The sequence below is a fragment of the Narcine bancroftii genome, chromosome 4, assembly GCF_036971445.1.
Source record: "Narcine bancroftii isolate sNarBan1 chromosome 4, sNarBan1.hap1, whole genome shotgun sequence".
Classification (NCBI taxonomy): Eukaryota; Metazoa; Chordata; class Chondrichthyes; order Torpediniformes; family Narcinidae; genus Narcine; species Narcine bancroftii.
This window is the reverse complement of record NC_091472.1, coordinates 305773845-305801383: the sequence shown is the minus strand read 5'-3', so window position 1 is coordinate 305801383 and position 27539 is coordinate 305773845. Positions and strand designations below refer to the sequence as shown.

The 27539-nt window shown below is 42.2% G+C and overlaps 1 long non-coding RNA gene across 1 annotated transcript in view; it reads left to right on the top strand.

Annotated features, from left to right (window-relative positions):
• LOC138762212 (uncharacterized) overlaps positions 1 to 27539 on the top strand; it is a 120183-nt gene that overhangs the window by 1725 nt on the left and 90919 nt on the right. Inside the window, exon 2 of the long non-coding RNA XR_011356837.1 lies at positions 5072 to 5154. This is a non-coding gene — a long non-coding RNA (uncharacterized lncRNA). The remainder of the gene's footprint in view (positions 1 to 5071; positions 5155 to 27539) is intronic.

Sequence of the window (27539 nt, the reverse complement as noted above, 5' to 3'; positions counted from 1 at the left end):
CTGATATTTCAGATTTTGATCAATGCAATTTCTGTGGTGTAAGATATAATTGGTGTAGGAAATTGTATTGAACTAATCCATATCTTGCATTTATAATTGGTGTCATACTATCCAAACACCAATCAGGCTGGCATCTTTCTGATATTGCAACTCCTGGGTTTGACTCCCATCTCCTCTCTCTCGACCTCTGTAAAACTGGTTTTGCACTTTCATGCTGGAGAGCATTATACATTTTAGTTACGAATTTAGGTATATTCCCCAGCAAGATCTTTTATTCCATTTCACTAATTTCAGGTGAGACCAACATTGGCCCCCATCTTTCTCTCAGGAACAATCTTAGCTGTAGATAACAGAAGAAAGTCCTGTTAGATACTCCATATTTATGTCTTAGTTGTTCAAAAGCCATAAGAAGTCCCTCTGCATAGCAATCATCAATACATCTTATTCCTTTGAATGATCAGGAGTTTAGTATTCTGTTGCCCAGATTCATGGGCAACCACACATTTTTACATAATGGTAATATCCCTGCATTTTTTCCAATTCACTCATTGATTTCTTGCTATATTCTAATCATATGTATTAATAATGGATTATCTGTCTTTTTTGTTATTAACAATATTCCACATAAATAAAGTCCTTTGCTGTCCCCCCCCCCCCCCTCTTACTGAATACAATCCCACTTGGATCCAAGAGGGGGGGGGGACGGGGGACGGACTATCTTCTTCAAAGATGAATGGAAGAAATCTATCTTGAGCTGATAAATAATACTTGCAAAAAATCCAGAAGTCTAAGACCTCCCAGTTTATAGTCCCATGTTAGTTTTTCCAGTGAAATTCTCAGCTCCTTATTATTCCATAAGAATCACCTTATATAATTATTTAATCATTTAAAAAGAATTTTAGATAGTGCAATAGGCAGCAACAGAAAAAGGTACTGTAATCTTGGCATCACATTCCGTTTAATACAATTTACTCTTACCACTAAAATAATCGGCAGATCTTTCCATTTCTGGAGATCTTCCTCTATTTTTTTTTCTAAAAGAGGAGTGCAATTTAATTTGTATAAATTCTCTATGGTGAATTCTATAAATTCTCTAAATTATTACCTGTCATTATTCCTAAATATTTGATTCCATCTGTCTTCTATTTAAATATACTACCTTTTTGATATCTTTTATAGTCAAAATTCCTCAATGGCATTATCTCACTCTTATCCACACTTATTTTTTAACCTGAAACTCTTCCATATTTTTCTAATGTTGTTTGTAATTTTATCAAGGACTCAACCAGATCAGATAAACATAATAGCACATCATCAGGCAAATAGACTAATTTTATGTTTTCTTGTCCAACCTTGAAGCCTTTGATATCTGGATCTTTTCTTATAATCTCTGCCACTGGTTCAATCATCAGGATAAAAAGTGCTGGGGACAGGGGACACCTCTGTCTACTCGATCTACTCAAGGGGAAAACTGCTGACATCTGACTATTAGTATAATTTTGGTTTGCAGTTTATTTCTTCTTCTTTGGCTTGGCTTCGCGGACAAAGATTTATGGAGGGGGTAAAAGTCCACGTCAGCTGCAGGCTCGATTGTGGCTGACAATTCCGATGCGGGACAGGCAGACACGGTTGCAGCGGTTGCAGGGGAAAATTGGTGGGTTGGGGTTGGGTGTTGGGTTTTTCCTCCTTTGTCTCTTGTCAGTGAGGTGGGCTCTGCGGTCTTCTTCAAAGGAGGTTGCTGCCCGCCGAACTGTGAGGCGCCAAGATGCACGGTTTGAGGCGAGATCAGCCCACTGGCGGTGGTCAATGTGGCAGGCACCAAGAGATTTCTTTAGGCAGTCCTTGTACCTCTTCTTTGGTGCACCTCTGTCACGGTGGCCAGTGGAGAGCTCGCCATATAACACGATCTTGGGAAGGCGATGGTCCTCCATTCTGGAGACGTGACCCACCCAGCGCAGCTGGATCTTCAGCAGCGCGGACTCGATGCTGTCGGCCTCTGCCATCTCGAGTACTTCGATGTTAGGGATGAAGTTGCTCCAATGATATATAATGATTATAATAGTTTTTATTCAATTTTTAAATATTCTACCTATGCCAAATTTCACCAATGTTTTAAATAAGAAAGGCCATTCTAAGTGATCGAATGCTTTTTCTGCATCCAGGGAGAATATTATACTCAGATTTTAATGGGTCTCTATTTTACTTAGGTAGCGCTGTGGATCATAGCAGTTGAAAAAGATTCTGGGAGAGTCTGGGTCTCCACTGCCCGGTCCAGTATATCCATCTTAAGAAGCATCCACAAATCTTTAAATTGTCTATAGAACTCGGTCGGGAACCCATCTTCCCTTAGGGACTTGTTAGCTTGTAAAGTGCCGAAAACCTTCTCCATTTTTTCTCTTGTAAAAGGGGCATCTAAATCAGTCAGTTCTCTATCCTCTAGTTTTAGAAGTTCAATATTCGCTAAAAATTAATACATTGTAGCACTGCTAAAGGCAGAGCTGCTGAAAGAAATGCCGACAAAAACCAAGCAAGTAAACTAGTAACTGCCGTTTATTCAAACCACATGCGTTCATTTTTAGGGGAGGTGACAGGCTCACGGGACTGATCTCATAATGCTGCTGTGAGGCCTGGCTGTTCCCCTGGCAACGCGCTGAAGCCTAGAACTTTTGCGCGGTGGGGGGAAGTCCCTGTGCTGTTCGCTACGGCAGTTCGGCCCGTTGTGTGTGGGGTTGACCCGGCCCGGTACACAATCTCATTTTCGTCTGCTAGTAATTCTGATTTGTCTATATTGTCTAAATATATTATTTATTTGTTTTTGATTATATGTTAAAATATTGATTGCATTTATCATCCTTGAATACTCCTCCGCTTTTACTTATCAAACTAGGAGTTTGTGTGCCTATTCTTCTAATTCATAGTATTTTTGTTTAGTTTTTAATGTTTTTTTTTTCCCCTTCGATATGTTTACAATGTGTTATATCTCAGTTTTAAAAAAATTCACCAATAGTCTATACTTTTCTTGCAACTCTGCTCTTTGATATTATTTTTCCAGTTTTGTTATATCTTTCTCCAGACCATCCAATTCTGTATTATATTCTCTTTTGAGAATAAGAAATAATTTGTCCTCTCAAGCAAGCTTTAAATGTGTCCCATATTAAAAAGCTATTATAAGTGAAAGGGAGATTAGTTTCACAAAACAGTTCTATCTGTCTCTTAAACTCACAAAAGTCTTTCATTCTCAACAGTGTGGCATTGAGATGCTCTCTATACAAATTTTCTTGTTTTTCCATGATCACAATGGTTAAAATTAATGGCAAGTGATCTGATTGAGTAGTCTTGCCAAACAATCCATTTTTATCTCTCTACTTTTTAACTGGGCAATCCTTGTATGTGAGTTATACACCCTTGAGTAGTATAAATAATCTCTTGACAGGGTTAAGTTGCCTCCATATATTAATCAAATTTAAATCCTTAATAAATTATAGTGTCATTTTTGCAGCTTTTGCCCTTGTTACCATTTTTGCTGATTTATCCAATATTGGATCCAAACAGAAATTAAAATCTCCCCTGACCAATAGATTTTGTCTTCCCTCTGCTGCTTTTAAAAAAGATATTCTTTATGAAGGCTTCATCATCATAATTTGGTGCATAGATATTCATGAACATCCACGATTCTGCATAAATTTTATAATGTGCTATCTATTATTACTGGTATATTTTTATTAATTTAAATAGCTACTCCTCTTGCCTTTGAGCCAAATGAAGACGATATTACTTGTCCCACCCATCCTTCTTTTAATTTAGCATGTTCTGATTTAGTAAGATGTGTTTCTTACAGAAAGACTACATCTGCCTTTAATTTTTTTTTAAATGTGCCAAGACCAGCTTCCATTTAACTGCCCATTAACATTAAGACTAATAAACTTTAACATTTCATCCATACCAATTTTTATACAAATATTGTTTAGCAGTGAAAGCTTTTTGGTTGTTTAAACAATTCAGTGATCTTTTCCCTTTAAAAAACACATACAGTATCCCTGCCCTGATCGTGACGTAAACAGAAAATCCTGAAAGCCTGCGATAAAAGCCCGTAGAATCTTCCGAGGAAGAAGAACCCCTCCCTTTAGTACCATCTCGTAAAAGTGCTCCTCTCCTGGTGCGATTATCCTCCTTAGACCTGAGTCTCCACCCTGCTGCTACTTTTACCAAGTTTTCGCTCTTTTTCTTGAGCTCTCCGCAAACATTTCGATAATATTTCCTTTTTAACAATAAATAGAAGACGGTTCAAAAATATAACTTTTACTTGGACCCAAGGTAAACAGTCTTCTTATTTGGTATCTTTAATCTTGTCACAATCTTCATTAAAGATCTTCTACCTTGTTCTTAGTCTTGAAAAATCGCCGATTACCTTCCGCTACTTCGACCCTCAGGTTTGCATCATATATCATTGAGTATTTCAGATTTTTAAAATGCAATTGTCTTTTCACATTGTCAAACTCTTTACTTTATTTAATCAAAGTAGGACTAAAATCTTGAAAGGATAGCATTTTTTCATGGTCAATCTCAGGCAGATCATTGAACATGCTAAATTAAAAGAAGGATGTTGCTCCCAGAATTGTTTCATGTTCCAGGTGACTCAAAAGTCTTACCGTCCTGGTTGTGGTCATTGATCACCGGCTCTTCTGGGTCCAAGGATCTGGTGAGTCCTTTCTATCTGTAATTTTATTTTCTTCCAGCACTTGTGAGATCCATGTTTCAAAGAAGTTCTCCGGGCCTCTCTGTTTGGTCCCCTCTTTCAACCCAATAATTTGGACATTGTTACGTCTGCTGAATTTCTCCATGTGGTCGATCTTGTCCAGCATAACCTTGTCTGTCTGAATCCCATTTCTTTTGCATCTTCTTCCATAGCTTTTAGCTTTTCTTGTGTTTTCACCAAATCAATTTCCACTTGGTTCATTTGTTATATGAAATCTTCAACAATGTCTATAAATTCAGTCATCCTCACTGACATGTCTCTAATTGCAATTTCGATGCCTGTAAAGTGGTTACACAAATTTTCCATTTTCTCCAGGATAATATTTAGATCTTGTCCCGGCTCCTCAGCTTCTGACAGGGTCTGCCTGTCCCTTTTGAGCTTTCGCTTGATGTTCCTGGGTGAGTAGAAACTTCTTTGGTTTTTGGTTTTTTTGCTACCTTGGTCTCTTGCTTCAACCATTTTTGGTGAAAAGATACTTGGTTTTGAGATTTTAACTGTCTTTTTGATACTCTTCACAGAAAGATCAACCAAAACACATATAAGTCCTTTGCAGGGCCACGCTCCCCCCCTCATTGGCTGCCTTTTTGAGGCAGTGCCTCACACATACGGTAGAGCCTGTGATGGACATCGCTATGGTTGCTGCCTTCTGCATCCCCAGGCACTTGACCAAACTAGGCTGTGATGCAACAAACCAAGATACTTTCCACAGTGCACTGCAGAAATTTGATTGAGTAACCTACCAAATCTCCTCAGTCTAGGCATTGGTGTGCCTTCTTCATGACTACCTTGAAGTACTAAATCCAGGAGAGGTCTTCTGAAATATGGACGTCCAAGAACTTGACACCCTACCACCTTCCCATCAATGTGTAGTCTCTCCTTCCTAAAATCAACAATAAGCTCCTTGGTCTGGTGACGTTGAGTGCAAAATTGTTGTTCGGGCACTCACCCAACCAGGTTCTTGATCTCCCTCCTGCATTGTGACTCATTAGTTCCATCTATTTGTCCAACAATGGTGGTGCCATCAGTGAATTTGGAGATTAAGTGTGAGGCTTTTGGCTGCTGAGTCATAGTTGGAGGCTGCCATAACTACGTATTTAGTGGCTTGCATTCCCATACATGACCATACAGAAGTTTCTGTATTTAGCTGCAGCATTGCTATTGGCTGATTGGTGCCCTACTGTGGCTTTCCTTCTCTGTAAGGTTGTGTTCAGAGCTGCTCCTTTTAGACAGGGTGGGGGGAGTATGAACTCTGCGCTTTTACCCTACTGATATACATCAATCACTCAGGAGACGATTGTGGAGAAACCATTAGGCTATAATTCACTTGAGAACATAGCATGCCCTGCACTGAGTTGCAGGGGCCTGTGGAATGGGCCACAGGTACAACCAGCCAAAAGGTATGGTTGATCAGATAATTATACATTACCGTGGTTTATCACATTCACCCCTTGTTTTTAAGAGTCCTGCAGAGTGACTTGGAACTTACAAAGTTACAAGTTTACAACTTGAAAGTCATAAGTTCCACCTATCAAGCACTCTGGTTGCTCGCTGGGATCGTCGAAGAAGCAGTTGCGGCTGCGGTGCAGCAGCAGAGACCTGGATGGTCTTGGGTACCTGTTTGTATTCATTAGTATTGTGCTGGTGGGTGGGCGCTGTGCCTGATGTATCCTCCCTTGGGGCGGAGGTAGGATACCAGAGGTCAGGTGCATTGTGTGTGTTCAAAGGTGAGAAGGGTGTGGGGTGACTAGCAGCAGTCTCCAGGGCCCCTGAGGGAGCTAAGTCACTGATGGAAATGGTGTCCTTGTGTTCGTCCAGATATGCCACTTAGGCATATTGAGGATTGGCATGGAGGAGGTGGACCCTTTTGACCAATGGGTCAGATTTATGCTTCCTCACATGCTTCTAGTACAGGATGGGCCCTGGGATTTCAGCCATGCTGGTAGTGTGGTCCCTATCACAGATTTCCTGGGGAAATCATGTGGTGCAGCATTAGAGGCGATGCAGAGCAGGGACCTGATAGAGTGGCGGGCCTCAGGGAGAACCTCCTGGCAGCGGGAGATTAGGAGTTCTTTGGACCACAAGGCCAGGAGGACTGCCTTCCAGACCGTAGCATTCTCCCTCTCCATTACCCTGGAGGTTGTGACTAGTGGTCCTGCTTGTGGCAGTGCCACTGGCCAAAAGGCACTGGTGCAGCTCGTCACTCATAAAGGAAGGCCCCTGGTCGCTGTTGATATAACTGGGAAATCCAAATAGAGTGATGAGGCTGTGCAGGGCCTTGATAACTGTGGCAGTGGTCATGTCTGAGCAGGGTAAGGCAAATGGGAAACTGGAGTATTCGTCGATGATGTTAAGGTCGGTGAAGGGCAGGGGTCCTTTAAAGTCGACACTGAGTTGCTCAAAGGGGCGAATGGCTTTAATAAGGTGTCCCCTGTCTGGCCGGTAGAAGTGCGGTTTGCACTTAGCACAGACCTGACCTCGTCAATGGAGTACAGCAGGTTGCAAGCTTTAGCGAAGTGAAAATACCTGATGACTCTGGGGTGACAGATTGTTATGGAGATTTTGCAGTCAGCTGATCTAGGTGCTGGCACAAGTTCCATGGGACAGGCCATCTGGTGGCTCATTAAGTTTCCCCAGCTGGTCAGTTATAGGTGGATAATTCAATTTTCCACCGCAGTATTTTATTGTTTTTGATTTTGCCCCACTGTTGAACATGAACACGACAGGGTGTTGATCGGTCAGCAAAATGAATCTCTTACCAGCCAGGTAATGGCGTCAGTGCCGCACTGCCTAGGCAGTGGCTTGGGCCTCTTTTTTGATTGAGGTGTGTTGAATCTCAGGGCCTTGCAGGGCGTGTGAAAAAGATGCAACAGGCCTGCCAGTCTGATTAAGGGTGGCTGCCAGGGCAGTCTGATGTATTATTTTTTCCACTTGAAAAGGGGTGCATTCGTTCACAGCATGCATTGTGGCCTTGGCAACGTCAGTCTTGATGGAGTTGAAGGCTGCACAAGCCTCCTTCGCCAGAGGGAAGGACGTAAGTTTGATAAGAGGGCAGGGCTTGTCCACATTATTGGGGACCCACTGAGCATAATAAGAGAAAAACCCAAGGCACCTCTTCAGGGCCTTGAGGCTGTGTGGAAGGGGAAGCTCCAAATGTGGTTGCGTGTGTTCTGTGTCTGGGCCAATGATGCCATTCTCCATGATACAGCCAAGAATGGACAGGCAAGTTGTGTGGAACACACACTTGACCTTGTTGTACATCATATTAAGAAGCTTGGCTGTCTTGAGAAATCTCTGGAGATTGGCATCATGGTCCTGCAGGTCGTGGTCGAAGATGGTGACGTTGTCAAGATGTGGGAAAGTGGGCCACAACTCGTACTGATCCACCACACAGTCCATCACCCTCTGGAAGACCAAGATGCCATTCAACAGTAAGCTCCTTGGTCTGGGTGATGTTGAGTGCAAAATTGTTGTTCAGGCACTCATCCAACCAGGTTCTTGATCTCCCTCCTGCAATCTGACTCATTAGTTCCATCTATTTGTCCCATAATAGTGGTGCCATTAGGGAACCTGCAAGAAGTGGTAGAGGTGGCCATCTGCCTTGAATGCCTACTGGTGGTCCTCTGGGCAGATGGGTAGATGATGATATACCGACTTTAGATCGATCGTTGAAAAGACCTGATACTGCACAATTTAGTTGACCGTGTTGATGACTCATAGAAAGGGGGGTATGCGTCCATTTGAGTGTTTCTATTGATGGTCTGACTGTAGTCGATGATCATTCTATTCTTTTCCCTGTTTCGCACTACTACTACCTGTGCTCTCCAAGGGCTATTAGTGGCTTCAATAACCCTTTCTTTAAGTAAGTGCTATACATCTGTCCGTATGAAGGGCCTGTCCTGGCACTGTATCATCTGCTTTTATTGGCAACAGGTTTGCTGTCAGGGGTGAGGATGGTGAATAGCAACGGAGGGGGGACTTTAGGTGTGAAGAGCCTGCAAGTCATGCATGGAGAGTGGTTTGGTTGGTGGACATGTACGGCAGGGGTTGGCAATTGAGGAGGAGTCAGAGATGGAGTGTGTTGCATCTGGGGAATGTTGCATTTTGGGAATGCAGTTACATCTTGGGGAGATTCAAGATGGTTGCCTCCACATGAGGTTTGGTCTGTATGTCTGTCTTAGTGCTGTTTGCTTTAGTTAATAAATCTAGTTGTTTAAAAAGAATCCAAATTTCTTTATTGTAATTAAAGAAACATCACATGGTACCAGGAATGGAAAAAACAGCCAAGAGTGAAAGAACACCACAGTGTCGATAGTGAGCATCAGCCAATAACAGTAAAGAAAATATGGTGCATTAAAAAATTTCTGATGCTGTAAAATGGACTGTAGGCTGTTTAAACAAAGATTCATGCTGTACCTGAAATGTTGTGTATGCAGTTGCACAATTAGGACTCTGAGACATGGTGCTTTTCTCATTCTTTAATACCATCAGACTGACATGGCTACTGACATACAGAGATATATATATAAGGGGTAACATCATGATGTAGGCATCATGATGTACAGCAGGGTGGGCTTATACACAACACTCTTTCCCCCCCCCACCATGCAATAAATGTTCCAGACTTTGCTGGCTTCCGGATTTCTATGTGCTGGGCTGCATGTTGCAGTTACTGAGCTACCCGTCTCTGCCCCTTTTTCACTTGGCCCAAGGGGTTGGATTGCTGTGGTAGCCACGGCAAATCTGGTTCTACCTCCTTCAGGTCATGAGGTAGTTCATGGACTTTAGTTTCAGACAATGATCACAATTGGTCAATGTATCCTTTCCATAGTTTGTCTCCCACTAGAACAGAGTATGAGTAGGTGCACAACTTTTGTAGCATCATCCCTACCACCCATGGGTCTTTGTATTGTCTGTAATCTTGTGCCAGTACACTCTCACCCACTTCCAGTGCTCTAGGTAAAGTTTGTGGTGATGAGGACTTTTCTAAACGGAGGCCCAAATCCGGGTGAACTGTGGAGTGTCATGTCCGCAGGTTGCGGCTAAACATCAATTTCACTGGTGTGTGTTTTGTGGTAGAATGTGGTGTGTTTCTGTACCCCAATAGGAAATCTGCAATCTTGTGAGTGTTTAAAAGTTACTTTGTTTTCATCGCCTTTTTGAATGTTTGCACAAAACGTTCTGCCTCTCCATTAGTACTTGGGTGATAGGGAGCCGACAAAATTTTTTTGATTTTGTTGTCGCCCATAAATCTCTTAAAAGGTTCTGATGTGAACTGAGGTCCATTGTCCGTGACCAATTCGTGAGGTAGCCCTTATGTGGACAACATGGCTCGTAGACATTCAATTGTAGAATCGGCTTTGGTGCTAAACTACTGGCCACTTGGAATGTGCGTCCACCGCTCTAAGGAAAGCCTCTCCCATGAATGGCCCTGCAAAGTCTACGTGAATCCAATGCCAGGGTTTGGAAGGCCATTTCCATGGTTTGGCCTCGGCCTGTGGCATTTTTGGCTGCATTGGCTGACATATTTCGCATTCTCTCACTGTTGTTTCAATGTCTCTGTCTATTGATGGCCACCAAACATGCATCTGGGCCAGAGCTTTCATTTGTACTATTCCTGGATGGTTGTGGTGCAGCTCTGATAACAAGGTGTTTTGCCATTTGGCTGGAATAATTGTACGGGCCCCCCAAAATAAACATCCTTCTTCAACTGATAGTTCATGGCGGCGTGTAAAGTAAGTTTTCAGGTCTTCTGGTATGATCTCAGATTCTGGCCATCCATTAAGGGTGAAGTATAAGACTTTGCTTGCCTCCATTCAAGTTTCTCTGCCGATCATCTGGGCTGTAATGGGCAGTTGTTGTAGTTGTTCTTGGTTGATCGCTGCTGCCTCTGCTCTCCATTCAATAATTTCTTCTTTTTGTTCAGTTTCGGGTAGTGGTAAGTGTGATAAGGCATCCACGTAGCTCTGAGTGTTCCCAGTTTACGTTTTACATTGTAGTTGTATGCGGCTAGTAGCGTGGCCCATGTTTGAATTCTGGCTGCAGTTAATATTGGTATCCCTTTGTGGGGACCCAGAATCAAACTTAGAGGTTTGTTGACAGTGATTAGGGTGATGGTTCTTCTATAGAGATATTGGTTGAATATTTTTACACCAAAAATTATTGCTATTTCTTCTTTTTCCAGTTTTGCGTAATTGCGTTTGCTTGCAGTTAATATCTACGAAGCATATTGCCACTGGTTGCTCACCCTTCTCTGTGATTTGGGACAAAACTGCTCCCAGTCCTACTGGTGAAGCATCAACGCTAGAGTCACTTCCTAGGATCAGAACCTCATTTGTTGACGTTAATATTTCCTTTTGTTGATCAACTGTGTTTTTAGTTTCTGTATTCCAGTACCATTTTTGATCTTTCTTGAATAAAAGTGGTTTAGGCGGCTGCAAAATGTAGACATGTTAGGGATATGTTTCTGATCGACAATATCTGACAATAGAATATAGTGATTGGGCAGCGCTCGTCGTACCTGTAAGGAAAGCAAATGGTGAAATTCGCATTTGCAGTGATTACAAAGTTACCATCAACCAGGCACTAAAAGTACCATAGCTCCCCATGCCCAAAGCAGAAGAACTATTCCAAGCACTAAATGGAGAGCAAAAGTTCACAAAATTAGATTTGTCGCAGGCATACCAACAAATAGAGTTGGACAAAGAATCAAGAAAATATGTGATAATCAATACCCACCTGGGACTGTTCGCCTATTTTAGCAGTACCTGCAATTTTTTAAGCTACAATGGACAAATTTCCACACTGAATAGCAGTGGGATGTTACAGTCCGAAATAACAGGGAACACTTACAAAGCCTTGAAAAGGTCCTAAGCAGACTACAACAGGAGAAGTGTGTCTTCATGCTGCCCTCAGTGACATAATTGGGATTTACAATGGACAAGGAGGGGTACAAAAGGATCCGATGGCCACAGAAGCCATTTGCAAAGCCCCATATCCAACCAATGTCAGAATTACAGACCTTTCTATGGCTTGATTCCACCTGTGTTTTACTGTTTCTTTAATTGGACATCTTGCTTTGATATGTCCTTTTTTGTTGCAACGGTGGCATTTGGAATTTTTGAAGAAACAGTTTTCTGGGCGATGGTTGTACTTCCTGCAACGGAAGCACTGTAGGGGGGAAATCCCCTCAACCAGAAGGTCTTGTTAGATCACATACAATTTTTTGTCTTCCATAGCTGAGCTGCAGGCAGTTCTATAAATGATCTTGAGTTACTTTGTCATCCATTGCCAGTAATTTCTGCTTTGCCTGGTGATCTGCCAACCCCATCACCAATCTGTCTCAAAGTGCTTGGGTAAGAAACTGCTCAAAGTGACAGTGCTTGGACAGTTTACTCAATGCTGCCAGGTATTCCCTTACTGCCTTCCAAGGCATTTGTTTCCTTTCATAGAATTGTTGCCTTTCTGCCATAACCGGTGGTCAAGGGCTTAAGTGGATCTGCAGTGCTGTGCATAACTCAGTGTAGGTCTTTGTCCCTTGGTCTTCCAGGGACAGCAAAGTTTTAAGGACATAGAATTTTTTTTGCCCATTATACTGAGGAATAAGGCACGTTTTCGGTTTACCACGGCTTCAATAATGTTATGGGCTACACAGTAGTGGTTAAACTATTCTACGTAATTACCCCAACTTTCATCTGCCTTGTTGAATTTTCTGAACTTTCCCTCCGCCATCTTGGTCCGCTTTCACTTTGATCTTTTGGCAGAAATTCGTGGAGCTCGATAGGTAGTCACTTTCACCTTTCTCCTTTTGCTTCCTTCCCCCGGTTGGTGCATCGAGCACGCCTAGGATTCGTTTTGTTCCTCGTCGCCACTGTTGTGTATGCATTTACACAATGAGGACTCAGAGACATGGTGCTTTTTTCATTCTTTAATACCATCAGACTAACATGGATACTGACATGCAGAGATATATATATGGAGGGGTGACATCATGACGATAGCAAACCAGATAGAAGGAAGATTGTAATGCTACTTACCATGGCGGGACCTAAAGCTCTAGGGTTTTTCAACTCATTTGTTTTTGCTAATTGCTCCACATAGTGATTCTTCCCATTGTTTTTCCACAGAGAAACAAGACAGAAGTAAAAGTGTACACACTATAGAAGAAACTGCCCTCAGCATGGTAGTGAACAGTGTTGAGCAGGATCAGTGGACTGTGTGATTGTATATAAATGGAACAAATATTTATTTCAAGCTAGACACAGGGGCACAGGTCAATTTGATCTGTGAGTGCAATATCAGGGCAATGCAGATAAAGCCATACATCCATCCAAAAGCCTATTCTGCTTAAAACATACAATGGACAGAGCATCAACACGAAAGGTACATGTAAACTCAAGGTGAAAATTAAAGATAAAGAGCACATCCTCAGGTTCACAGTTGTATCAGATAGACATGAATCACTGCTTGGTGACAAAGCATATGAAAACTTAAGAGGGTGTACCACATTAACAGTGACAATGTGCAGGATAGCATTGAGGAAATGCTGGATCAATTTCCAGTCATTTTATAGTCTTCAATTATAAGATACAGTTAAAAGAGAATGCAGAGTCAGTAGTGCACACCCCGAGGTGGGTTCCAGCACCACTAAAAGAAAAGCTCAAGCAGGAACTTGACTGAATGACGTCACTAGGGGTCTAGTGGAGGAGCTCACAGAACGGGTGAATTCAATGGTATCTGTCAAAACGAAAGGGTGACCCATGCGTGTGCATGGACCCAAAAGGCTTGAATGCTAATATAAAGAGGGAACGTTATCAGATTCCAACCAGGGTTGAAATTACATGTGAGATGGCCGGTGCAAAGTTTTTCACTAAATTGGATGTATCCCAGGGCTTCTGGCAAATAAAACTGCATGATGATAACACAAAATGCTGTGCATTTCTTTTTGGCTTGGCTTCGTGGACGAAGATTTATGGAGGGGGTAAATGTCCATGTCAGCTCCTTTGTGGCTGACAAGTCCGATGCGGGACAGGCAGACACGGTTGCAGCGATTGCAGGGGAAAATTGGTTGGTTGGGGTTGGGAGTTGGGTTTTTCCTCCTTTGTCTTTTGTCAGTGAGGTGGGCTCTGCAGTCTTCTTCAAAGGAGGTTGCTGCCCGCCGATCTGTGAGGCGCCAAGATGCACGGTTTGAGGCGATATCAGCCCACTGGCGGTGGTCAATGTGGCAGGCACCAAGAGATTTCTTTAGGCAGTCCTTGTACCTCTTCTTTGGTGCACCTCTGTCACGGTGGCCAGTGGCGAGCTCGCCATATAACACGATCTTGGGAAGGCGATGGTCCTCCATTCTGGAGACGTGACCCACCCAGCGCAGCTGGATCTTCAGCAGCGTGGACTCGATGCTGTCGGCCTCTGCCATCTCGAGTACTTCGATGTTAGGGATGAAGGCGCTCCAATGAATGTTGAGGATGGAGCGGAGACAACGCTGGTGGAAGCGTTCTAGGAGCCGTAGGTGATGCCGGTAGAGGACCCATGATTTGGAGCCGAACAGGAGTGTGGGTATGACAACGGCTCTGTATACGCTAATCTTTGTGAGGTTTTTCAGTTGGTTGTTTTTCCAGACTCTTTTGTGTAGTCTTCCAAAGGCGCTATTTGCCTTGGCGAGTCTGTTGTCTATCTCGTTGTCGATCCTTGCATCTGATGAAATGGTGCAGCCGAGATAGGTAAACTGGTTGACCGTTTTGAGTTTTGTGTGCCCGATGGAGATGTGGGGGGGCCGGTAGTCAAGGTGGGGAGCTGACTGATGGAGGACCTCTGTTTTCTTCAGGCTGACTTCCAGGCCAAACATTTTGGCAGTTTCCGCAAAACAGGACGTCAAGCGCTGAAGAGCTGGCTCTGAATGGGCATTTAATACCTCATTTAATACTCCTGTCTGAGGATGCCTTTTGGAATTCCCTCGGCTCCAGAAGTGTTCCACAGGACAATGGAGCACATCATAGAAGGCATAAATGGGGTACATATGTACATGGATGACATGATCCCATGGGGATCCACACAGGAACAACACAACGAGAGGCTCATCAAAGTACTACAATGCATCCAGAAATAAAGATTAAAGTTAAACAGAGAAAAATGACAGTTTGGTGTGAAGGTCTGGTCTATGGACTCGAGAAATTTCACATAATCTACCAACATTCATGGCAGACTGACCACAATCCATTAATAGCAATAATCAAGAAAAATCTCAGTGAAATGTCACCGAGAAACCAAAGACTGATGATGAATCTACAATGTTATGAGTTTGAAATGGGAAACTTCATGTTAGCTGATGCGTTATCCAGGGCAACGACGCAGAGTGAACCACACAATTAGAGTACCACAGAGACAGATGTGAATCTGATCACTGAATCTCTTCCTGTATGTGACATGAAATGCAAGCAGATCACAGCTGAAACAGAAAAGGATACAGTTCTACAGAAGGTCATCAAAATCTGAATGAAGAATTGCCATACAACAACATCAGAGCTGAGCTGAATGTTGTCAATGAACTTCTTCTCAGACAGAGCAGAATTGTCATTCCTTAATCACTGTGACAAGAGATGCTGAAAAGGGTGCATGAGAGGGACTTTGGAATGGAAAAATGAAAGACGAGGGCCAGAACTTCCGTTTATTGGCTCAGGATAAAGATTGACAGGGCGGTTTCAAGCTGTAAGACCCGTTTGAATCATCACGCAAAGCAGACAAAGGAAACAGCAGAACCATAGCAGAAAGTTAGGTCTGATCTGTTCCACATGGATGGAAAAATTACTTGCTGGCTATTGATTATCTATCGATCGATCCAGAGATTGCTCTGCTTCCTAACATGTTTGCTGCTTGTGTGATCCAATATATGAAATTGATCTTTGCAAGACACGGAATTTCTCAAATTGTCTACAGTGAGAGTGGACCATCCTACAATTGTAGAGAATTCCAGAACTTTGCAGGAGAGTATGATTTTCGACATGTGACTTCAAGTCCTCTGCATCCACAGTCAAATGGCAAAGCAGAGAAAGAAATTCACATTGTTAAACAGTTACTCAAGAAAGCACTAGGCAGTGGCTCAGATCCGTATCTAGCTCTTTTGAGTTACAGGGCTTCACTACTTGAACATGGCATGTCACCCGCTGAGCTTCTGATGGGACATATACTATGCAGCACACTTCCCTACTCTGCAGATCCAAAGAAGATCAGCGATGTTGAACGGAAACAAAAGTGTCTGCAAGGGAGACAAAAGGCAAACTATGACAAGTCAACAAGAAGCTTAGGGCCACTGGCACAACATGACACAGGGAGATTCAGAGATTCCAACACTTGGGACAAAAAGGCCACTGTTCTGGAGGAAGTAAATCCAAGATCCTACACTGTCAGAACAGAGGATGGTCAAATACTGAGGAGGAATCGAAAGAGCCTGCTGAAAATGCCAGAGATACTGCAAGAACGGACAGATGCAGAGGATTCAGCTTGCACAGAAACAGAGGAAACACCACTCATGCTAGACAGTTGTGGACCAGCAGAGCCGACATAAGCACCTGTGTTAAGAAGATCCACATGAGTTGTCAAAGCACCTGACAGACTGAATCTATAAAAGAAAAAGACAGCTCACTTAAAAGTTTGTGCTGCTGATGTTCATGTTATGTTTGTGTTGAACTTTAAATTGAAAGAATACTGCATTAATTTGTCATATTAGATTAAATATCTCAAGGAAAGGGGATGTAGTGATAGAGTGCTACCACCAGGATGAATCAGAGTGTGTAGCATCTGGAGAATGTTGCATCTTGGGAATACTGTTGCATCTTGGGGAGATTCAAGATGGATACCTCCATATGAGGCCTGTGTGTGTTCTATCTCAGTGCTGTTTGCTTTAGTTAATAAATCTAGTTGTTTAAAAATAACCCAAGTTTCTTTATTGTAATAAAAGAAACATCACAATGGTGAGAAACAAATTGTGGTAGTTTTCAGTACTTGGAGATGCTGCTGTAAGAAGTTCATGTTAGAGAAGCATAAAAGAGAGGACTGTGATCACTGCTGCTTGGTAGACCATACATTTTGCATCCGTTCTGAGATGTTGATATTCAAGTGCTTTTTCTCCTCAATCATAGACTGTGCTATGTAGCCGAATATCATCAATATATTCCACAGAGAATGAATGGCTTGACATTTGATAAATGGTCCATGATTATCTGAGATTAGCCATGAATCTTTATTGTCAGGAGACACCAGGGGCAGGTTGGCTGAGGATCTTTGTTTTATAGATAGTTTGTATCAGTGGATAGTTGACAATGGCTTTGAACTCAGCCTCTGAGAATGCACAAAAGGAACCATGGTCTGCACATTGCAACTGGTTACTGAAGCTTGGGTAACCAGGAGTGTGGTTGCCATAAGTTGAACATGTTCCCATGAATTCTGAAGCACCATTCCTATTGGAAGTATATTAGAGGTGAGATGCAATATTGTGATGAGAAGGATTGAGTAAAATCTAATGCAGCCTTGTTTGACACCAATCTTCACTGAGAATGGAATTGTAATAGATCCACTGGTAAATACCACCTCTTGCATGCCATGGTGGAGCACGCAAAGGATGGAGAGAAATTTGAGGATGATGTTCTAGTCCTTGCTGATTGATGGAGGTGAGGTCAAAGGACTCTGATGTTCTCCTTGATCTATAACACTGTTCTGTGTTATAGATCATGTTCTCTGTGCATCTAGATGGAAGTAAATCAAAGCAGATATTCAGCCACTTGGAAAATTCTGTCGATGACTTTCCTTCTGACAGACAGAAGGGGTATCCCTCTATAGTTTTTGAGATCTCCTCATATATCCTGCTCTTCCCAGAATGTGGATCACTGTCTGAAGCTCTTCACTGCCAAGTTTTAGGATTAGAGTGGAGAAATCATCTGTTTTGTAGGTCTGACTATTTTTTAGTTCGGACATGACAGTCTTGATTTCTTATCAGTCAGGAATAGCAGCAAGGCTGGACTGAACAGGCTGCTGTAGTATGGAGTTAAACAAGGAACTCTGCAGGCACTGGGATCAAGTGCAATACACAAATGTGCTGGAGAAATTCAGCTGATCTGTAGAATGGAGCTAATTGTACTCACATCATGTAACAAGTCATGGGTGATATGGTATTTGAAGTGCTACTTCCAGCAGACATTTCTTCCCTCTCCCTCCCCTTGAACATCTTGTTCTTGGTTCACATTGTGGTGGGGTCTTGTGTGTTTGTGCTGTGGAATGTCGTGATGGTACTGAGGCACCCACTCATACCAATGTTGCCAGCAAGTTGCTGAATCTTCTGTGCTCCTTTCAATCACCATTTTCTTCAGTTTCTGGTTTTCTGTTTGGACTTTGTCTTCAGGTGCCTGTGTAGCTGTCTCTTTTTCCTTGAGCAAAGGTAAAACTTTCAGTTCATTAAAGATTCATATGAGAGTTGTACTGCTCAGAAATGAGCCCTTTGGCTCATCACATTTGTGCCAACTTTTTAGTGCATCTATACTACTCTCATTTGCCCACATTAAGATCATATCCTTCAGAGTAAAATCTAATGCAGCCTTGTTTGACACCAATCTTCACTGAGAATGGAATTGTAATAGATCCATTGGTAAATACCACTTCTCGCATGCCATGGTGGAGCACGCAAAGGATGCAGAAAATGAATTTTTAATGACATGTTACATTTCATGGTTTTGGATGCTTGAAGTAGACTTAAAATACAGCAGGAAATTACAAAAGTAAGTTTCATGCAATATTACATTTTCTGTATTATTAGATAACAATAAAAGAATCTTGAAAATCTTGATCTAGATCATGAGTATAGCACACAGATCAACAATCTGGATCAATATGTTTCATGAACATAATTATATCTATTTCATTACCTCTTCCAGATACACTGGATAATGGAGATTATGCTTCCTGAACACTTGGGTTTTGTGGATTTTGGGCAGCTAATCATGAAAATCACCTTAAACTTTTCCTATCTCATACCATTTTTAGATGTAATCTACTTTTGTGATTTCCTGCTGCATTTTAAGTCTACTTCAAGCATCCAAAACCATGAAATGCAACATGTCATTAAAAATTCATTTTCTGCATTCACACTTGGACGTCTTCCCTGTTGATCTTGGTGCAGTCAGTGACGAACGTGGCGAAAGGTTTCACCAGGACGTTGCAACTATGGAAAGGTGGTATCAGGGCAACTGGAATCCATCAGTGCTGAGCGACTTTTGTTGGACACTGACATGAGAGAGGCATCAGTTGCTGAATACAAATGAAAAGCAACAGCAGAATATTTTTAGGTCAATTGAACAATTGAAATGTGTCGGCATCATTATGCGATTAAACATGATAAATTCAATAAAACTTAATTTGCTATGTGAGACAGCAAATCTGAAATTATCTTTGTGTTGAGCTTCAAGTTGTCTATCATAATCCCCAGTTTTTTTTTCTCTCAGGAAGCAAACCTTTTGGAAAAAAATTGTCCAGTGATCGCAAACAGTCTCGGGATGAAAAACTTTCCCCACAATCCCTTTTAAAATTCTCTTCTCATCTTAAATCAATGCCCTCTTGTTTTTATACCCTACCATGAGGGGAAAAAAGATTCTGACAACCTGTCCTATCTACTTGCAGCTTATAATTTTACCTCTGCCATGTCACCTCTGTCAAGTTACCCTTCAGCTTCCTTTGTTCCAGGGAAAAGAATTCTACCAATACTCCAGGGAAATTAAGCCTAATGCTTGTGGTAACTTGGCTCCTTGATCCCTTAGTCACTCAAATTAAACCTATCCTGGTTCTTCTTATCAGAAAAGCCAAAGGTCACTGGCCAGTTGTGGCAGATTTTAGGGAATCCTAAGGCTGTGTACGTTTGATCAGTTGTTTGTGAGACGCTGTCTCTGGGTCTGTCAGGAGCTGCCTTTTGGTGGTCTTTGGGGTCGTTAATGACCAGTTGTCATTAGGATCTGTTGTAGCAAGGATGGTGCAGGCATCCTTGTCATTTTTTGTTACTGACGATAGTATGAAGTAACAGGTGCATGGATTGGGGAGTGTCATCGCACTGTGTGCTTGTATTTTTAATGAAACAGGTTTCTGTTATGATGAGGTGGGGCTTGAAGCAATTTGTCAGGAAGGGACCACTTAGAAGTTATCCTTCCCTACTAACTAGACGAGCCAGAGGATCACGTCTCTTTCCACCTTGGATTTAAAGTCATCCAGGATGTTTAAGGTAAGTATGTTTTTCAAGGATGGCCTCATTCAAAATTTGGTCTGCCTTAAGGCAGACTGAAGTAAGTTTCGTGCAATATTGCATTTTCTGTATTATTAGATAACAATAAAAGAATCTTGATCTAGATCATGAGTATAGCACACAGATCAACAATCTGGTTCCCAGATCAATAATTGTGTGCACTGAGGTTGTTGCTTCCATGATTGAATGAATCAAAGGGTCATAGGTGTTGCCTAATTCCTCAGGCAGAGCATTGAGATACTGGACAGCTTTATTTCTGATGGCAAAGCTACTTTGGTAAAGACAGAATTCCTCTTACAATCTGAGCCTTCAAGGGAAGGTGTACCCATTGTCTGGTTCTTTGAATCATCTATCTCCTGCCTAATGTGGCTCATTCAATAGTAATTTCACTGCTGAAGACTGGCTCAGCAGAACCAGAATTCGAGAGGGTGCTGAGGACAAAAAGGGTTCCCAAAGAGTTTCAGAGATGAAGACCATGACTGTATTGGAGGTTTGGATCTGGAGATCGAGTTGCCAACAGATAGAACATGGGTCTGTGCAACGACAGGGCCCTGTGCAGCTGCAGAGGCTGTGGGAGCACTCGAAGTGAATCCACAGACACCCAGTGACCCTGAAGGGACTCTGCTTCTCTTTCTCTTACTGTAAAGGGGCGCTGAGCAATACCAATGGTGACTCTTTGTCTGCCTTAAGGCAGACTAAAGTAAGTTTCATGCAATATTACATTTTCTGTATGATTAGATAACAATAAAAGAATCTTGAAATCTTGATCTAGATCATGAGTATAGCACACAGATCAACAATCTGGATCAATAATTGTGGCATCAGCATTAGTAAGAACAAGGAACAAATTGCAGACTTTAGTAAGGGGAGGCCATGAGACCATGCACTTGTCCTCATCAATGGGATGGTAGTGGAGAGGGTTAGATTCTTCAAATTCCTGGGAGTCCACATATCAGAGGACCCCTCCTCAGAAAGTAGTTGGCAGGCACAGATGTAATCTACTTTTGTGATTTCCTGCTGTATTTTAAGTCTACTTCAAGCATCCAAAACCATGAAATGCAACATGTCATTAAAAATTCATTTTCTGCATCCTTTGCGTGCTCCACCATGGCATGCGAGAAGTGGTATTTACCAATGGATCTATTACAATTCCATTCTCAGTGAAGATTGGTGTCAAACAAGGCTGCATTAGATTTTACTCAATCCTTCTCGTCACAATATTGCATCTCACCTCCAATATACTTCCAATAGGAATGGTGCTTCAGAATTCATGGGAACATGTTTGGCTTTCTAAGGGATTTGAGGAGAGTCAGTGTAGTTGGATACTCTTATCGAATTTCTACAGGTGTACTCTGGAAAAAACATTGATTACCTCACAACCTAGTGCCCAGGAATGCGGATTGGGTAGCAAACTTAGCCAGGTCCATCACAGGCTCTGACCTCCCACCCACTGCAGGCGTCTATGCAAGGTACTGCCTCAAGAAGGCAGTAAACTTCATCATTGCTATCTTCGGGCAGAAGATATAGAAGCCCGAAAACCAGTACCTCTAGGCTCAAGAAGTTTCTTTGCAAGGACTATCAGACTCTTAAACCCTCTTTTAGTACACTAAGCACGGACTGTCTGTGGGATTACTTTTTTTGCACTAGGATTACTGTGAATTAATTCGTTTACTGTTATGGTTTTTCTTTATAAATATCTGCTCAGCCGCAACAAGTAAGAATTTCGGGTATATTACATGGCACAATGTGAATGATAATAAACTCATCATCATTAATGGTTAGCGAAGTGGTTAGTGCAACGCTGTTACAGCGCCAACAACTCGGACTTGGGTTAGAATCCTGCTCTGTCTCTATAAGGAGTTTGTACGCTCTTCCCATGTCTGCATAGGTTTACCCCAGGGGCTCTGGTTTCCTCCCACCCTTCAAAATGTACCAGGGGGTTGTAGGTGGAATGGGTGTAATGGGGAGGTACAGGCTCATGAGCCAAAGGGGTATTTTTCCATGCTGTGTCTAACATTTTTAAAAACAACTACAGGTTGTTCCTCTTTAATCCAGTGACATTTGGACCTGGCCATTGCCGGACTACAAAAAATGCTGGAAAACAGAAATTGACCCCTAGCACCATATTCTGCATCTCTTAGTCCTGAAGGGCTAAAATACAGCTAAATATAAGAAGTTAACAGGACTGTATCACCAAAACACTCGGCTGCAATATAAACATATTTTGGCTCATTAGTGCTGCTATCACTACTGCCCTGGTGGCAGATCCACCAACTAATGGTGGCAGAGTCCAAACATGCCTGACCACAGGAGTTGCTGGACCATAGAGTGCCGGATTAGAGAGGTACAACCTGTAATTGAATTTAAATTCTGGCATGGCAATATTTGAACTTTGTGTCTCTGGCTTCTTAGTCCAGCCCTCTGGACTGACCAATTGGATAAAAACATCAAAATGCTGGAGGATCTCAACAGGTCCACAGGAAGTGAAGATGTACATAATCAATATTTCAGGCCTGAGCCTTTCTTCAGAAAATAGGCAGGCACCAGAATAAAAAGGCAGGGGGGAGAGGGGAAGAAATGGAAGGGGGTGGAATTCAGGCCCACAGGAGGATAGGAGAACAGGAGAGGGAAGGTGAAAATTGGTCAGGGGAGGTGTGTGACTCTGAGTGCAGAGCTGGAGGAAAGAAGGCAGTGGGAAAGGGAAAGAGAGAGCTACAGGAAATGAGACATAGGGAATGGGGAAGGGAAGAGATGCGGGGGTGGGAGGGTGCTCCTAACAGAAACTGGAGAAGCCAAGGTAAATGCATCCAGTTGGAGGGTGTTATTTGCTGGTGGTCTCAATCTGGCAGTGCATGAGACCATGGACAGACCATGTTGGCATGTAAAAAGGGCAGGGAATTGAAATGGGTTATTATTGGGAGTTTCCCGCTATTGCGGCAGGCAGACAGAGCAAGGGTGCTCAACAAAATGATTTCCCTGTCTGCGTCCAGGCCCGAAAAGTTAGTTATATATCTTTTTCTTTTTAAAATATTTTTATTGAGTTTAACATATAAATCCTACATATAAAGTCTACTAATATAGCAAAAAAAGCATGTCATATCATATACATATCACAAATTCATATAAATGTAATTCAAATCCATACATATTTGTTGATTAAACATTATTTCTTAAAAATAATTCTGAATAGAAACCAAATGTGTTACTATATAGCAAGTCTGGGTCATAACAGAATAATAATATCTTTACCTCCCATGGAAATGAGTGTGACCTGCTGATTTCCTCCATTATTTTTGTGTTTTTGCTATGATCACAGTTTCTGCAGATATTCATGCTTCACTTCAATTGGATGGTTTAATGTTTAGCACATTTCTGAACTTAATGTTGACAACTATTTTTCTTATTTGGCCATTGCACAGTACAGTAGGAACTTATGTGCTGGTGAGGTGTGGCTGATGAACAACAAGGGTGAACCAGTTGGTTTTTAAAACAAGCTGCAATCCATAAACTAACTTGGCTTATTCGGATTTGAATTCCTGCAGTTAAGATTGTACTGTTTTTATTTAGTACCTAGGTCGATGAGGACCATGAAAATCAACCAAAGCTAATGTTGTTACCTGTAGAATATGAACTTAATCAAGAGAACCCTTTAATCAAAATCACCTGTTTGAAAAGTTACATCATAGAATTTTTTTGCATTTATTTGCTCCATCTATTAAATTCAATAATTTAATTTTTCTATTGGCTTTTCATTGTACTATTGAACCAGAGATAATAGGTCTTATCATGTCAAAGGAAGGTTGTTTGTCATGGTATCTGTTCAAATCCGAGATTAAATACATAAATGCATTGTTTTGAATAATGAATTACAGACTGTGACCAATGAATTCCACATATACTGCATAAGAGTTCCAGAACATTTATTTTGAAATTAGCCTGATAATGAGATTTTAAATCAAGAACAACTTTCACACATCAATGCACACTTTAATTAAGAAATCAATGTGAAATTTCAATGGATTCCAGTAATTGTTGAAGAAAATAACTCTGTCAACATTCTCCAGTTCTACAGAATTAACCCTTGTCCTATTATTACTGATAATCATTGCTCAGAAAAATTCTTGGATATATTGTATGTGACCTGAATTTTTTTGTTACTGAAGATTAATGTATTGTATGAATATCCATAGTTAATTTAAAAAAGAAGAATGCTTTTGACCTCGTCACTCAATTCCACTATAATCACCACATACATAACTTGCTAAAAATTGTGAATTCAAGACTACATTTGTGGCACTTACTCTCAAGATACCGAAACATCTGAATGTGCTGCAGGGATCTGAATGAAACTGAATTGAATTTTTTTAACATAATGTACTGAGATCCAGTCAAAATGTTTATTTTGCATATGTAATGCGCGTCGAAAGAACCAAAGACTTGTTGATCCAAACCAAGGCTTTTATTAACTAAAAGACTGGAGCGTATCACAAGTAGGTCGACCAGTCCAGAATGACCTGGTCTGGCTAGGAGCAATCCTTTAAGACCTGCCAGTAGGGGGGGGGGGGGGCTACACTCTCAGCCAATCACAGACATCCTACACTACAATCTGTACATATGTACTTATACACATTGGTGATAGAATCTATACTATCACAGCATGTCATCAAGACCAGTCAACATAGTACAGCAGATCTTCTTTGGCTTGGCTTCGCGGACGAAGATTTATGGAGGGGGTAAATGTCCACGTCAGCTGCAGGCTCGTTTGTGGCTGACAAGTCCGATGCGGGACAGGCAGACACGGTTGCAGCGGTTGCAGAGGAAAATTGGTTGGTTGGGGTTTTCCTCCTTTGTCTTTTGTCAGTGAGGTGGGCTCTGCGGTCTTCTTCAAAGGAGGTTGCTGCCCGCCGAACTGTGAGGCGCCAAGATGCACGGTTTGAGGCGAGATCAGGCCACTGGCGGTGGTCAATGTGGCAGGCACCAAGAGATTTCTTTAGGTAGTCCTTGTACCTCTTCTTTGGTGCACCTCTGTCACGGTGGCCAGTGGAGAGCTCGCCATATAACACGATCTTGGGAAGGCGATGGTCCTCCATTCTGGAGACGTGACCCACCCAGCGCAGCTGGATCTTCAGCAGCGTGGACTCGATGCTGTCGGCCTCTGCCATCTCGAGTTCTTCGATGTTAGGGATGAAGGCGCTCCAATGAATGTTGAAGATGGAGCGGAGACAACGCTGGTGGAAGCGTTTTCGGAGCCGTAGGTGATGCCGGTAGAGGACCCATGATTCGGAGCCGAACAGGAGTGTGGGTATGACAACGGCTCTGTATACGCTTATCTTTGTGAGGTTTTTCAGTTGGTTGTTTTTCCAGACTCTTGTGTGTAGTCTTCCAAAGGCGCTATTTGCCTTGGCGAAAACCAGCAATTTTGTTTGTTAGAGGCAGATATGGATTTTTCTGATTAAGTAACAGAGAGGGGTTATGTGATACATCTGGACTTCCAAAGTATTTGATAAAGTTCTAAATGGTTGGCTTGTCATCAAAATTGAAGGCAATAGAATAAAAAGAGCTATAGAAGCACAAGTAAAACAATGGCTTAGTGGTGGGAAGTGAAGAGGAGTAAAGCAAGGTTGTTTTGCAGGCAGAAGATCTGAACAAAGGTTTACCCTGAAGGAACCACTACTTTTCTTTATATTTAGTTAATGATTTGGACATGGTTGTTGAGGGGATGATTTACAAACTTAGAGATGTCACAAAAATTGGAGGCATGGAGAATGGTAAAGATTTCATAGACATATTGATAAGCCATTCAACAAATGGATGGGTTGTAGGTGAAAGGTCAGACTGAGAAGCACAAGGAATTCTGGAATGGAGTATTTCAGCCATGATGAGACTCCTAATGCTCATGATGCATTTGCCGCAAGGTGTCTGTGTTGGAAGTATAACACCATGAGTTACATTTTGTGACAAGATGGTTTGGAAAAACTGGTTAAAAGGTAAATGGGACTTATGAAGAGAGACCAAATGTACAAGAGAAAGGATGTATAGAGTTTTTATAGAGCACTGGGTTGGCCACAACTGAAGCATTGCATTCAGTTCTGGGTGCCACTCTTTAAGAAAGGTGTAAAGACTTTTCAGAAGATGCAGAAGAGATTTATCAAAATTATTCTAGGGAGATAATGATGCAACAATATGAATCATTAGTTAGACTGCAGCTGAATTCTGTATGTTACACGTTAGCAAGGATGTAATTGCACTGAGGAGAGTGCAGGGGAGATTTACTGGGATGGAATGTTTCAGCTTTGAGAGAGTGTATGAGATGGATTTGTTTTCTTTGGAGAACAGAAGGTTGAGGGGGATGTGATTGAGAGGTAGAAAAGGAAAGGGTAGGGTAGATAGTGGGTAATATTCCCTTGAGCAGAAGTGTATAATGTGGTGAATGTGGTGATATGTAATTACACCACTAGATCACTAGGGGTCAACCCAGTGACCTTGTCTATAAAGCAGTCCAGAGCTGCACTCTAGCCTTCCAGGTTTGTCTTGCAGAGAGACAAGACCCACTTAGTGTACATATTAGTTTATTAAAGCTGTCTTATACTTGCACCGCTGGTGTGGTTATTGTCAGTACATATATAACCCAAGATGATAGATTTAAGGCAAGGGGTAGGTGATTTTTGAGGGAATCTGAGGAAGAGGTTTTTTTTTACACCTAGAGAGTAATTGAAATTTGGAATGGATTGCCTGAGGGAGTTCTGGAGCAGGTTCTCTCACAACATTTAAAAATAATTAAGTCAGTGTTGATTGGTAACAACAACATCTCCTCCCTGACAATCAACACAGGTGCACCTCAAAGATACATGCTTAGCCCCCTGCTCTACTCTCTCAACACCCATGACTGTGTGGCTAGGCATAGTTCAAATGCCATCTACAAATTTGACAATGACACCACGGTTATTGGCAGAATCTCTCTCTCTTTGGCTTGGCTTCGCGGACGAAGACTTATGGAGGGGGTAAATGTCCACGTCAGCTGCAGGCTCGTTTGTGGCTGACAAGTCCAATGCAGGACAGGCAGACATGGTTGCAGCAGTTGCAGGGGAAAATTGGTTGGTTGGGGTTGGGTGTTGGGTTTTTCCTCCTTTGTCTGAATAGAGCGAGAGTGGAAACACAGTGCTCCCCTACGGGTCCCAACCATCTAGAACAACCACTGATGGCTCTGTTCAAGCTTTAAACAGTCTGTTAAAGGAGCTGACAGTGGTTTATTTTAAAATCCTGAGACCGCAGGGTCTGGGCCCTATGTTCAGCAGTAGCCATGAGGTGCTTCAGACTCCAAGGAAGTAGAGGACTGATGCAGGGCACCAGAAAATAGGGAGATCACATCCCCCCACCCCCTCACCTCCAGTTTGAGAAGGAGAAGCAAACAAGATGACCCACAGGACGGTGACCACGGCAGCGGGCCATTGAGGGGCTCTGAGGCAGAAGAAAACAGGTGGTGGGTTATTGGTGACTCAAAGAGAAGAACCC